We start from the raw sequence: 14,121 nt of genomic DNA on the forward strand, positions 1-14,121 counted from the left end.
AGAGTATGGAGACATGAACTCTTTATAATGGGTTGTGTAGTTCCTAATATGTCCCTCCCTATCCAAGTATTCATATATTGCATCCGTTATGATTCTTTCAAGCATCTTACCTGTTACTGATGTTAACCTTATGGGCCTCTGGTAACCCGGGTCTGCCTTGTCACATTTTTATTAAAATGGGGACTTCATTAGACTCCTTCCAATCTGTCGGAACTATTTCAGAATGAGCTATTAAACATACATGTCAGGGGCTCGCACAACACAAGTCCCATCTCCCGGAGGGGTTTTCAAAGCACATGTCCCATCTCGCGGATAACCCTCACACAGCACATGTCCCCATCTCCCGGAGGACCATCACACAGCACATGTCCCATCTTCCATCTCCCAGAGGGGTTCACACAGCACATGTCCCATCTCCCGGAGGGGCTCACACAGCACATGTCCCATCTCCCCGTGGACCCTCACACAGCACATGTCCCATCTCCCGGAGGACCCTCACACAGCACATGTCCCATCTCCCGGAGGACCCTCAGATGTATATACTCCGGCCCTGCTGCTCTATCTCTTTTTAAGTTCTGAATGTTTTCTAAAACATCATGTTTATCTAAGTTAATGTTACTGAAAAAACTAGTATCATTATTAAATTCTAATATTTGAGCATGATGTTAAAGGGTGAAGACTGATGCACATTACTCACTAATATTCCCGCCATACTCAGTGAGTCCTGTGTAACCTGTCCTTGAATACCCTTCAGTGGATCAATATAGACTTTGATAGTTCTCGGACTCTCCACATAACTGAAAAAGCTCTGCCCATGACGGCCAGTTGAATACAATCCTTTTATTCCCAGAGCTTTTTTGCTGATCAAATAGCAGCCTTCGTTTTCTTTAGTTGTTCCTTGTATTCACCCTATTTATTTACGGTAAAATTATTTAATTTATGGAAACTTTTCTGTTTACATCTTTGTACAGAGCCAGTCGGCCACCTCGGCTTTTTCTTACCATATTTCTGTCTTTTAATTTTGACCACGTTTGTTTACCACATTTTTAAACTTGTTTTTAAAACCTTTCCATTGATATCCAACATCGGTCACATCACCACCGAGGAGGGTTGACCAATTTACCTGTTACAGTCCTCTGCCAGTTTGGAGAAGATTGCACTGAAATGCGGTCCGTGTCGCAGGTTCTCAGTCCCTTTGGTTCTCCCGGCCAATCGGGAAGGTATAATGTGATCAGTGTTGCCCAGATGTTCCCCACACGGAGGCCTGATCCGAGGTCAGGCTCACTATTAAACACCAGATCCAATCTCTGGTTTTCCCCAGTTACTGCATTAACATGTTGTGGCTGGAAACACTGCTGTATATTGTCACTCAATCTTTCAGCTGCACTGTCCCCAGCAGCAGGTAAAGCCCCGTGACCCTGAATGTCAGGCCAATGACAATGATCTTCCTTCAGCTCCATTCTCTCTCTCTCCCCCCACACACACTACCTGAGCTCTCAGGCTGACTGTTCCCAGCACCTTCTCTCTTTATTCTCTCACATAGCAGCATTCCCGCTGCTGGGCTCAGGGGCTGTGTGGGTGGGGCCCTTACCTCACACACGATGGGCGGGGCCCTGACCTCACACACGGTGGGCTGTCCCTCTCTCAGACAGGAATTGAGAGCGAATTGAATGTCCATTGTTGTCTCTCCGGACACAGAGAGAGCCCCAGACAGTGGGAGGGAGAAAGCCCATGTTAATCAATGTCATTAAAGCTGGCCAACGCTCCAGGGAAGTTGCTGAGTGTCTGAGCTGAATATATAATCTCTCAGCTCTCTCTTTGCCTGAGGTGTCACTGAGAGAAAGCAAAACACGAGGGACAGACAGACAGGTGGAGACGGGGCGGGTGTGTCCTGGATGGGCTTCAGCCAGGAATATAAAGGAATGGGCAGTGATTGTAGATAGCGGAGAAAGCATGCTGGCCTTCATAGCGAGAGGATTTGAGTATAGGAGCAGGACAGTCTTACTGCAGTTGTACAGGGCCTTGGTGAAGCCACACCTGGAATATTGTGTGCAATTTTACTCTCCTAATCTGAGGAAGGACATTCTTGCTATTGAGGGAGTGCAGCGAAGGTTCATCAAACTGAGTCCGGGGATGGCAGGATTGAAATATGAGGAAAGACTGGATCGGCTAGGCTTATCCTCACTGGAATTTTGAAGAATGAGAGGCGATCTCATAGAAACATAAACAATTCTGATGGGATTGGACAGGGTAGATTCAGGAAGAATGTTCCCGATGTTGGGGAAGTCCAGAACCAGGGGACATAGTCTAAGGATAAGGGGTAAGCCAGTTAGGACCGAGATGAAGAGAAACATCTTCACTCAGAGAGTGGTGAACCTGTGGAATTCTCTACCACAGAAAGTTGTTGAGGCCAGTTCACTAAATATATTCAAAAGGGAATTCGATGTGGCCTTTAGGGCTCAAGGGATCAAGGGGTATGGAGAGAAGGCAGGGATGGGATACTGAGGTTGAATGATCAGCCATGATCTTATTGAATGGCGGTGCAGGCTAGTACGGCTGAATGGCCTGCTCCTGCACCTATTTTCTATGTTAACAACTTCAATATGTGACCTACTCCTGGAAAATGCACGTCCAGTATATGAGGAGTCTCTAATCGCGGAATATGGAATTATTTTTACTTGAATGTTTTGTTTCGACCAGTAACTACAAGGTAGGTTAACATCGCACTCTATTTCACCCCGATAATATTGTTCTCATTTTCTGTCCTGATTAGATATCCCGGTGAATGTAGGAGTGCTTGAGAAAATTCCAGCTGTGGACCTAACAGGGATTGTAGACTGAGGAACAATACCAGGTGAACGAGCCCAGGATTTTGATAGCACCAAACAGAGAAAACTATCGATTCAAAGAACTTTCATCCATCGATACGGGCGAAAGGTAAGAGAGAGTCCCATGGATTCAGATACAGACTGGTCCTGGGGATGGACAATGGCGAAAGGTCAGAGAGAGTCCCATTGACTCAGATAAACACTGGTCCTGGGGATAGACTGGGGAGAAAGGTCAGAGAGAGTCCCATTGACTCAGATACACACTGGTCCTGGGGGACTGGGGAGAAAGTTCAGAGAGTACCATTGACTCAGATACACACTGGTCCTGGGGATATAATGGGGAGAAAGGTCAGAATGAGTCCCATTGACTCAGATAAACACTGGTCCTGGGGATAGACTGGGGAGAAAGGTCAGAGAGAGTCCCATTGACTCAGATACACACTGGTACTGGGGGACTGGGGAGAAAGGTCAGAGAGAGTCCCATTGAATCAGATACACACTGGTCCTGGGGATAGACTGGGGAGAAAGATCAGAGAGAGTCCCATTGACTCAGATAAACACTGATCCTGGGGATAGACTGGGGAGTAAGTTCAGAATGAGTCCCATTGACTCAGATAAACACTGGTCCTGGGGATAGACTGGGGAGAAAGGTCAGAGAGTCCCATTGACACCGATACACACTGGTCCTGGGGATAGACTGGGAAGTAAGATCAGAGAGAGTCTCATTGACTCTGATACACATTGGTCCGGGGGATAGACTGGGGAGAAAGGTCAGAGAGAGTCCCATTGACTCAGATACACTCTGGTCCTGGGGGTCTGGGGAGAAAGGTCAGAGAGGGTCCCATTGACTCAGATAAACACTGGTCCTGGGGATAGACTGGGGAGAAAGGTCAGAGAGTCCCATTGACTCAGATAAACACTGGTCCTGGGGATAGACTGGGGAGAAAGGTCAGAGAGAGTCCCATTGACTCAGATAAACACTGGTCCTGGGGATAGACTGGGCAGAAAGGTCAGAGAGAGTCCCATTGACTCAGATACACATTGGTCCTGGGAGTCTGGGGAGAAAGATCAGAGAGAGTCTCATTGACTCTGATACACATTGGTCCGGGGGATAGACTGGGGAGAAAGGTCAGAGAGAGTCCCATTGACTCAGATACACATTGGTCCTGGGGATAGACTGGGGAGAAAGGTCAGAGAGAGTCCCATTGACTCAGATACACACTGGTCCTGGGGGACTGGGGAGAAAGGTCAGAGAGAGTCCCATTGACTCAGATACACACTGGTCCTGCGGGACTGGGGGGAAAGGTCAGAGAGAGTCTCATTGACTCAGATACAAATTGGTCCGGGGGATAGACTGGGGAGAAAGGTCAGAGAGAGTCCCATTGACTCAGATACACATTGGTCCTGGGGATAGACTGGGGAGAAAGATCAGAGAGAGTCCCATTGACTCAGATACACACTGGTCCTGGGGGACTGGGGAGAAAGGTCAGAGAGTCCCATTGACTCAGATACACACTGGTCCTGGGGATAGACTGGGGAGAAAGGTCAGAGAGAGTCCCATTGACTCAGATAAACACTGGTCCTGGGGATAGACTGGGGAGAAAGGTCAGAGAGAGTCCCATTGACTCAGATACACACTGGTCCTGGGAGTCTGGGGAGAAAGATCAGAGAGAGTCTCATTGACTCAGATAAACACTGGTCCTGGGAGTCTGGGGAGAAAGATCAGAGAGAGTCTCATTGACTCTGATACACATTGGTCCGGGGGATAGACTGGGGAGAAAGGTCAGAGAGAGTCCCATTGACTCAGATAAACACTGGTCCTGGGAATAGACTGGGGAGAAAGGTCAGAGAGAGTCCCATTGACTCAGATAAACACTGGTCCTGGGAATAGACTGGGGAGAAATGTCAGAGAGAGTCCTATTGTCTCAGATACACACTGGTCCTGGGGATAGACTGGGGAGAAAGGTCAGAGAGAGTCCCATTGACTCAGATACACACTGGTCCTGGGGATGGACTGGGGAAAAAGGTCAGAGGGAGTCCCAATCCACGTCACTTTATCAATATTTATCTAATTTTCTGTCTCGCATAATTAGATCTCGGGTAAATGATGGAGTGATAAAAAAAAGGTCTGCAGCTGGATGTGAACAGGGGTTCCAGACTGAGGAACAACAGCAGGTGAACCATCTATTGCTGAAAACCTTATCTCATCCTTTGCTACCTCTAGACTTGAATATTCCATCATTCTCCTGGCCGGCCTCCCTTCTTACACCCCCCGTAAACTTGCACTCATCCAAAACCCTGTTGCTAATTTCCTAACTCCTCACAAATTAATGCCAGAGAATAACTTCAACACCTGTTTGGAGAAATTCCGTATCCGAGACTGAATCGCTTGCATTTCCACAGTTGGGAAAGGAAAGGATGCTGAGAGTTAACGTGCATGAGCGTGTGTCTGCACACGCACAAGTAGAGAATTGTGATTGTAAAACATCAGCTAACTCTACCAATGTTATATTTATGGTGTTTTGAGATTGTAAAACACTTAAAGATAATGAAACAAATCGATGTTATGTATCCCCTGACTGAAGGTACACAATTCATTCTACATTATGTTATCAGTGGGACAGAGGGAAATGTCCTCACCCCCTAAAGTGCTCATTCTTCATCATCGCAGGTAGTCCGTCAGAATCGAGGAAAACTTGCTTCACTCTAAAAGTGAGTCCAATACGAGAACCACAATCTCTGTCACAGGTGGGACAGACAGTGGTTGAGGGAAAGGGTGGGTGGCGCTGGTTTGCCGCACGCTCCTTCTGCTACCTGAGCTTGATTTCTGCATGCTCTTAGCAACGAGACTCGAGGTGCTCAACGACCTCCCGGATGCACTTCCTCCATTTAGGGTGGTCTTTGGCCAGGGACTCCCAGGTGTCGATGGTAATGTTGCATTTCATCAAGGACGCTTTGAGGGTGTCCTTGAAACGTTTCCTCCGTCCACCTTGGGCTCGTTTGCCGTGAAGGAGTTCCGAGTAGAGCACTTGCTTTGGGAGTCTTGTGTCAGGCATGTGAACAATGTGGCTTGCCCAGTGGAGTTCATTAATCAGGTGCTGACACCATGAGATATGGTCAATATAAAATAGAAGCAGCAACCAGTTCACATCTCCCTGAACACACGGACAATATCACTGCCCATCGAGACCAGAGGAATTACACCCAGCTATATGTTGTGTACGTGGATAGATATAATAGTCATAAAATGGCATAATTTAATATCCCAACTCAAAAATATTAAACACACATCTGTGAATAAAAATAATACAATACCGCCATTAAATGGCGGAGCAGGCTTGAGGGTCCAGATGGCCTACTCCTCCTATTTTTTATGTTCTTATGCCAGACCAAGTAAAACTGAATGTAGGAGCATTTAATTCATCAATTATCACCCGCTCCACATTTCCCTGCTGAATATTCCCTACCTTGGGTATAATGGTTTGTGCCTGCATTGTGAGTAAATCTCACCAATGGGTGCTCCCAGTGCGGACTCTCGGCCGACGGGAGCCCGTCTGGAACTGGGTTGTGGAGATCAGTGGGACTCACTGGTTTTACTGGGCAGCGTTCTGTGTCACACCTGATGTGAAGAGTTGATTGTAACACTGGGAAATGCTCGATCCCAGAGCTAACCGCTGTTGTACCGGTGGGGGAGGAGGGACTGGGTATCATGGCAATGTCCTCCTTCCCATTTTAATATTTCCCTCTAACCCTCCTATTAATATATTTATTATAGAGCATCAGAACCTGGGAATGCCTGTCACCGCCATGGCTGAAGGTCCAAACAGGGGAAAGATCCAACATCTTCAACAAGAATGAGAATGGACACAGCTCGGTTCACTTCACCACTCCCAGAGAAGGTACAGCACGGGTTATATATGGAGTAAAACTCCCTCTACACTGTCTCATCAAACACTCCCAGAGCAGCTACTGCACGGGTTATATATGGAGTAAAACTCCCTCTACACTGTCCCATGAAACACTCCCAGAGCAAGTACAGCACGGGTTAGATACAGAGTAAAGCTCCCTCTCACTGTCCCATCAAACACTCCCAAAGCAGGTACAGCAAGGGTTAGATACAGAGTAAAGCTCCCTCTACAATGTCCCATCAAACACTCCCAGGCAGGTACAGAACGGGTCAGATATAGGGTAAAGCTCACTCAATGCTGTCAAACCAATCAACTCCAGGGGAGTTGCAGCCTGGGTTAGATACAGAGTAAAGCTCCCTCTATACTGCCCCATCAAACACTCAGGCATGTAAGTCACGCGTTGGACTAAGAGGAAAGCTCCTTCTGCACTCTCCCACTAAACACTCACAGGGGCAACACAGCATGGGTTGGATACAGAGTAAAGCTCCCTCTGCACTGTCCAATTCCCAGGACAGGTACAGCAAGGGTTAGATACAGAGTAAAGCTCCCTCTACACTGTCCCATCAAACATTCCCAAACACATACAGCAGAGGTTACATGCTGAGTGAAGCTCCCTCTACAATGTCCCATTAAACAATCTCAGGACACTTACCACATGGTTTACAAACATAGTAAGGCTCCCTCTACACTAACCCATCAAATACTCCCAGTACAGATACAACATGGGTTAGATACAGAATAAAGCTCCCTCTACACTGTCCCATCAAACATTGCCAGGGCAGATACAGCACGTGTTAGATACAGAATAATGCTCCCTCTACACTGTCCCATCAAACACTCCCAGGCAGGTACAGCACGGGTTAGATACAGAATAAAGCTCCCTCTACACTGTCCCATCAAACACTCCCAGGGCAGGTACAACATGGATTAAATACAGAATAATGCTCCCTCAAAAGTAGTAATCTCAGGATTGCTACCAGTGCCATGTGCTAGTCAGAGTAGGATTCTCAAGATAGCTCAGATGAATACGTGGCTTGAGGTGTGGTACAAAAGGGAGGGATTCAAATTCCTGGTTCATTGGAACCGGTTCTGGAGGAGGTGGGACCAGTGCAAACTGGACGGTTTTTACCTGGGCAGGGCTGAAACCAATGTCATAGGGGAAGTGTTTGCTCGTGCTGTTGGGGTGGAGGTAAACTACTATGGCAGGGGGATGGGAACCTATGCAGGGAGACAGAGAGAAGTAGAATGGGGGCAGATGCAAAAAATAGATAGAAAGAAGAAAAGTAAAAGTGGAGGGCAGAGAAACCTAAGGAAAAAAGGGCTACAATACAGCAAAATTCTAAGGGGCAAAGTGTGTAAGAAAGACAAGCCTGAAGGCTCTGTGCCTCAATGCGAGGAGTATTCGGAATAAGGGGGACGAATTAACTATGCAGATAGCAACTAACTGGTATGATGTAATTGGCATCACGGAGACATGGCTCCAGGGTGACCAAGGCTTGGAACTCAACATCCAGGGGCATTCAACATTTAGGAAGGGTAGACAGAAAGGAAAAGGAGGCAGGGTGGCATTGTTAGGTAAAGAGGAAATTAATGCAATCGTAAGAAAGGACATTTCCTTCAATGATGTGGAATCGGTATGGTTGGGGCTACGGAATACCAAAAGGCAGAAAATGGTACAGGGAGTTGTGTACAGACCACCAAACCATAGTAGTGAGGTTGGGGACAGCATCAAACAAGAAATTAGGGATGCATGCAATAAAGGTACAGCAGTTATCATGGGCGACATTAATCTACATATAGATTGGGCTAACCAAACTGGCAGTAATGCGGTGGAGGAGGATTTCATGGAGTGTATTCGGGATAGTTTTCTAGACCAATATGTCGAGGAACCAACTCGGGAGCTGACCATCCTCGACTGGGTGATTTGTAATGAGAAGGGACTAATTAGCAATCTTGTTGGGCGAGGCCCCTTGGGGAAGAGTGACCATAACATGGTAGAATTCTTTATTATGATGGAGAGTGACACACTTAATTCAGAAACTAAGGTCCTGAACTTAAGGAAAGGTAACTTCGATGGTTTGATGCGTGAATTGGCTCAAATACACTGGCAAATGTTACTTAAAGGTTTGACGGTGGATAGGCAATGGCAAACATTTGAAGATCACTGGATGAACTTCAGCAATTGTACATCCCTGTCTGGAGTAAAAATAAAACTGGGAAGGTGGCTCAACCGTGGCTAACAAAGGAAATTAAGGATAGTGTTAAATCTAAGAAAGCGGCTTATAAATTGGCCAGAAAAAGCAGCAAACCTGAGGACTGGGAGAAATTTTGAATTCAGCAGAGGAGGACAAAGGGTATTATTAAGAGGGGGGAAATTGAGTATGAGAATAATCTTGCCGGGAACATAAAAACTGACTGCAAAAGCTTATATAGATATGTGAAGAGAAAAAGATTAGTGAAGACACACGTAGGTCCCTTGCAGTCGGACTCAGGTGAATTTATAATGAGGAACAAAGAAATGGCAAACCAATTGAACAAATACTTCGGTTCTGTCTTCACGAAGGAAGACACAAATAACCTTCTGGAAGTACTAGGGGACAGAGTGCCGAGTGAGAAGGAGGAACTGAAGGATATCCATATTAGGTTGGATATTGTGTTAGGGAAATTGATGGGATTGAAGTCCGATAAATCCCCGGGGCCTGATAGTCTGCAACCCAGAGTGTAAGGAAGTGGCCCTAGAAATAGTAGATTCATTGGTGATCATTTTCCAACAGTCTATCAACTCTGGATCAGTTCCTATAGACTGGAGGGTAGCTAATGTAACATCACTTTTTAAAAAGGGAGGGAGAGGGAAAGTGGGTAATTCTAGACTGGTTAGCCTGACATCAGTAGTGGGGAAATTGCTGGAATCAATTATTAAAGATGAAATAGCAGCGCATGTGGAACGCAGTGACAGGATCAGTCCAAGTCACCATGGATTTATGAAGGGGAAATCATGCTTGACAAATCTTCTGCAATTTGTTGAGGATGTAACTAGTAGAGTGGACAAGGGAGAATCAGTGGAAGTCATGTATTTGGACTTTCAAAAGGCTTTTGACAAGGTCCCACACAAGAGATTGCTGTGCAAAATGAAAGCACATAGTATTGGGGGTAATATACTGACGTGGATAGAGAACTGGTTGGCAGACAGGAAGCAGAGAGTTGGGATAAATGGGTCCTTTTCTAAATGGAAGGCAGTGACCTGTGGAGTGCCGCAGGGCTCCGTGCTGGGACCCCAGCTCTTTACAACATACATCAATGATTTGGATGAAGGAATTGAGTGTAATATCTCCAAGTTTGCAGATGACACTAAAGTGGGTGGCAGTGTGAGCGGTGAGGGGGACGCTAAAAGACTGCAGGTTGACTTGAACAGGTTAGGTGAGTGGGCAAATGCATGGCAGATGCATTATAATGTGGATAAATGTGAGGTTATCCACTTTGGGGGCAAAAACGCGAAGACAGAATATTATTTGAATGGTGGCAGATTAGCAAAAGGGGAGGTGCAACGAGACCTGGGTGTCATGTTTCATCAGTCATTGAAAGTTGGCATGCAGGTTCAGCAGGCGGTGAAGGAGGCAAATGGTATGTTGGCCTTCATAGCTAGGGGATTTGAGTATAGGAGCAGGGAGGTCTTACTGCAGTTATACAGGCTCTTGGTGAGGTCTCACCTGGAATATTGTGTTCAGCTTTGGTCTCCTAATCTGAGGAAGGGTGTGCTTGCTATTGTGGGAGTGCAACGAAGATTCACCAGACTGATTGCCGGGATGGCAGGACTGACATATGAGGAGAGACTGGATAACCTGGGCCTTTATAAATTGGAATTTAGAAGGATGAGAGGGGATCTCATAGAAACATAAAAGATTCTGACAGGACAGGATAGAATGTTCACTATGTTGGGGAAGTCCAGAACCAGGGGACAATGTCTTAGGATAAGGGGTAGGCCATTTAGGACTGAGATGAGGAGAAACTTCTTCACTCAGTGAGTTGTTAACCTGTGGAATTCCCTGCCACAGACAGTTATTGATGCCAGTTCATTGGATATATTCAAGAGGGAGTTAGATATGGCCCTTACGGCTAAAGGGATCAAGGGGTATGGAGAGAAAGCAGGAAAGGGGTACTGAGGGAGTGATCAGCCATGATCTGATTGAAGGGTGGTGCAGGCACGAAGGGCCGAATGGCCTACTCCTGCACCGATTTTCTATGGTTCTATGAATGAGATTTGATCTTCTAGAAACATATAAGATTATGACAGGACTGGACAAGGTGGATGCAGAGAAGATGTTTCCACTGATGGGGGAGACTATAACTAGATGGCTTGATGTTAGAATAAGGGGCCGCCCATTTAGAACTGAGATGACGAGAAATTTCTGCTCTCAAACGGTTGTGAATCTGTGGAATTCGTTGCCTCAGAGAGCTGTGGAAGTTAGGACATTAAGAAACTGTCTATTTCTGTCTTAAATTTATTTAAACGATAAGGGGTTAAGGGGTTATGGGGAGCGGGCAGGGAAGTGGAGCTGAGTCCATGATCGGATCAGCCATGATCTTATTGAACGGAGGAGCAGGTTCAAGAGGCCTTATGGCCTACTCCTGCTCCTATTTCTTCTGTTCTTATTTATTGAAAATATACAGGAATGTTTCCTGACTCAACATGTTAATGAAGTAACTTGGGAAAATTATATATTGGATGTGGTGTTTAGTAGTGAGCCTGACCTCCTATCAGGTCTCCGTGTGGGGGAACATCTGGGCAACAGTAATCACATTGTAGGGTCCCAATTGGCCAGGAGAACCAAAGTGACTGAGAACCTGCAACTCGCACCGCATTTCAGAAGGGCAAACTTCTCCAAAATGGCAGAGGACTTGCAACAGGTAAATTGGCCAACCCGACTCAGTGGTGATGTGACCGATGTTGAATACAAATGGAACGTATTTCAGAATTAAAATGTGGAAAGCTAACGTAGCCAAAATCTAAAGATGGAAATGGGGTAAGAAAAAGCCAAGGTGGCTGACTGGCTCTGTACAAAGACAAATAACATGTAAACAGAAATGTCTCTATAAATTAAAGAAATTTAACACACAAATAAATAGCGTTGAATACAAAGAAAACGGAAGCGGCTATTCGATCAGCAAAAAGGTTATTTGGAAAAAAGAATTGTAGGCAACTGTGGCAGTCATGGGAAGAGCCTTTTTTATTTATGTAAAGAGTCAGAGAACTATCAAAGACTGTGTTGGGCCACTGAAGGGTGTTCAAGGACCGGTTACAAAGGACTCACTGAGTATGGCGGAAATATTAACCAGCACTTTGATGAGTCTTCACCCTTGAAGATCATGCAAAAATATTAGAATTTAATAACACTAGTTTTCCTCAGTAACATTAACATAGATAAGAATATTGCTTTAGAAAAAAAGTAAGAACTTAAAAATACATAGAGTAGCCAGCCGAAGGTCCTCCGGGACATGGGACATGTGCTGTGTGAGGGTTCTCCGGGAGATGGGACATGTGCTGTGTGAGCCCCTCCGAGAGATGGGACATGTGCTGTGCGAGGGTCCTCCGGGAGATGGGACATGTGCTGTGTGAGGGTCCTCCGGGAGATGGGACATGTGCTGTGTGAGCTCCTCCGGGAGATGGGACTTGTGTTGTGTGAGGGTCCTCCGGGAGATGGGACATGTGCTGTGTGAGGATCCTCCGGGAGATGGGACATGTGCTGTGTGAGGGTCCTCCAGGAGATGGGACATGTGCTGTATGAGGATCATCCGGGAGATGGGACATGTGCTGTGTGAGGGTCCTCCGGGAGATAGGACATGTGCTGTGTGAGGATCCTCCGGGAGATAGGACATGTGCTGTGTGAGCCCCTCCGGGAAATGGGACATGTGCTGTGTGAGGGTCCTCCGGGAGATGGGACATGTGCTGTGTGAGGATCCTCCGGGAGATGGGACATGTGCTGTGTGAGGGTCCTCCAGGAGATGGGACATGTGCTGTATGAGGATCATCCGGGAGATGGGACATGTACTGTGTGAGGGTCCTCCGGGAGATAGGACATGTGCTGTGTGAGGATCCTCCGGGAGATAGGACATGTGCTGTGTGAGCCCCTCCGGGAGATGGGACATGTGCTGTGTGAGGGTCCTCCGGGAGATAGGACATGTGCTGTGTGAGGATCCTCCGGGAGATGGGACATGTGCTGTGTGAGGGTCCTCCGGGAGATGGGACTTGTGTTGTGTGAGGGTCCTCCGGGAGATAGGACATGTGCTGTGTGAGGGTCCTCCGGGAGATGGGACATGTGCTGTGTGAGGGTCCTCCGGGAGATGGGACATGTGCTGTGTGAGGATCCTCCGGGAAATGGGACATGTGCTGTGTGAGCCCCTCCGGGAGATGGGACATGTGCTGTGTGAGGGTCCACCGGGAGATGGGACATGTGCTGTGTGAGGGTCCTCCGGGAGATGTGACGTGTGCTGTATGAGGGTTCTCCGGGAGATGGGACATGTGCTGTGTGAGGATCCTCCGGGAGATGGGACGTGTGCTGTGTGAGGGTTCTCCGGGAGATGAGACATGTGCTGTGTGAGCCCCTCCGGGAGATGGGTCATGTGCTGTGTGAGGGTCCTCCGGGAGATGGGACATGTGCTGTGTGAGCCCCTCCGGGAGATGGGACATGTGCTCTGTGAAACCCTCCGGGAGATGGGACATGTGCTGTGTGAGGATCCTCCGGGAGATGGGACATGTGCTGTGTCAGGGTCCTCCGGAAGATGGGACATGTGCTGTGTGAGCCCCTCCGGGAGATGGGACATGTGCTGTGTAAGCCCCTCCGGGAGATGGGACATGTGCTGTGTGAGGGTCCTCCGGGAGATGGGACATGTGCTGTCTGAGGGTCCTTAGGGAGATAGGACATGTGCTGAGTGAGGGTCCTCCGGGAGATGGGACATGTGCTGTGTGAGGGTTCTCCGAGAGATGGACATGTGCTGTGTGAGCCCCTCCAGGAGATGGGACATGTGCTGTGTGAGCCCCTCCGGGAGATGGGACATGTGCTGTGTGAGCCCCTCCAGGAGATTTGACATGTGCTGTGTGAGCCCCTCCGGGAGATGGACATGTGTTGTGTGAGGGTCCTCCGGGAGATGGGACATGTGTTGTGTGAGGGTCCTCCGGGAGATGGAACATGTGCTGTGTAAGTGTCCTCCGGGAGATGGACATGTGCTGTGTGAGGGTCCTCCGGGAGATGGGACATGTGCTGTGTGAGGGTCCTCCGGGAGATGGGACATGTGCTGTGTGAGCCCCTCCGGGAGATGGGACATGTGCTGTGTGAGCGTCCTCCGGGAGGTGGGACATGTGCTGTGTGAGGGTCCTCCGGGAGATGGGA

General features: G+C 47.7%; 1 long non-coding RNA gene across 1 annotated transcript in view; it reads left to right on the plus strand.

The window, feature by feature from the left end:
* LOC139250764 (uncharacterized) overlaps positions 1-14,121 on the plus strand; it is a 35,454-nt gene that overhangs the window by 18,606 nt on the left and 2,727 nt on the right. The window contains exons 3-4 of the long non-coding RNA XR_011591365.1: positions 2,774-2,937; positions 6,604-6,727. This is a non-coding gene — a long non-coding RNA (uncharacterized lncRNA). The remainder of the gene's footprint in view (positions 1-2,773; positions 2,938-6,603; positions 6,728-14,121) is intronic.

This window comes from Pristiophorus japonicus, unplaced genomic scaffold, assembly GCF_044704955.1.
Source record: "Pristiophorus japonicus isolate sPriJap1 unplaced genomic scaffold, sPriJap1.hap1 HAP1_SCAFFOLD_42, whole genome shotgun sequence".
Lineage (NCBI taxonomy): Eukaryota > Metazoa > Chordata > Chondrichthyes > Pristiophoridae > Pristiophorus > Pristiophorus japonicus.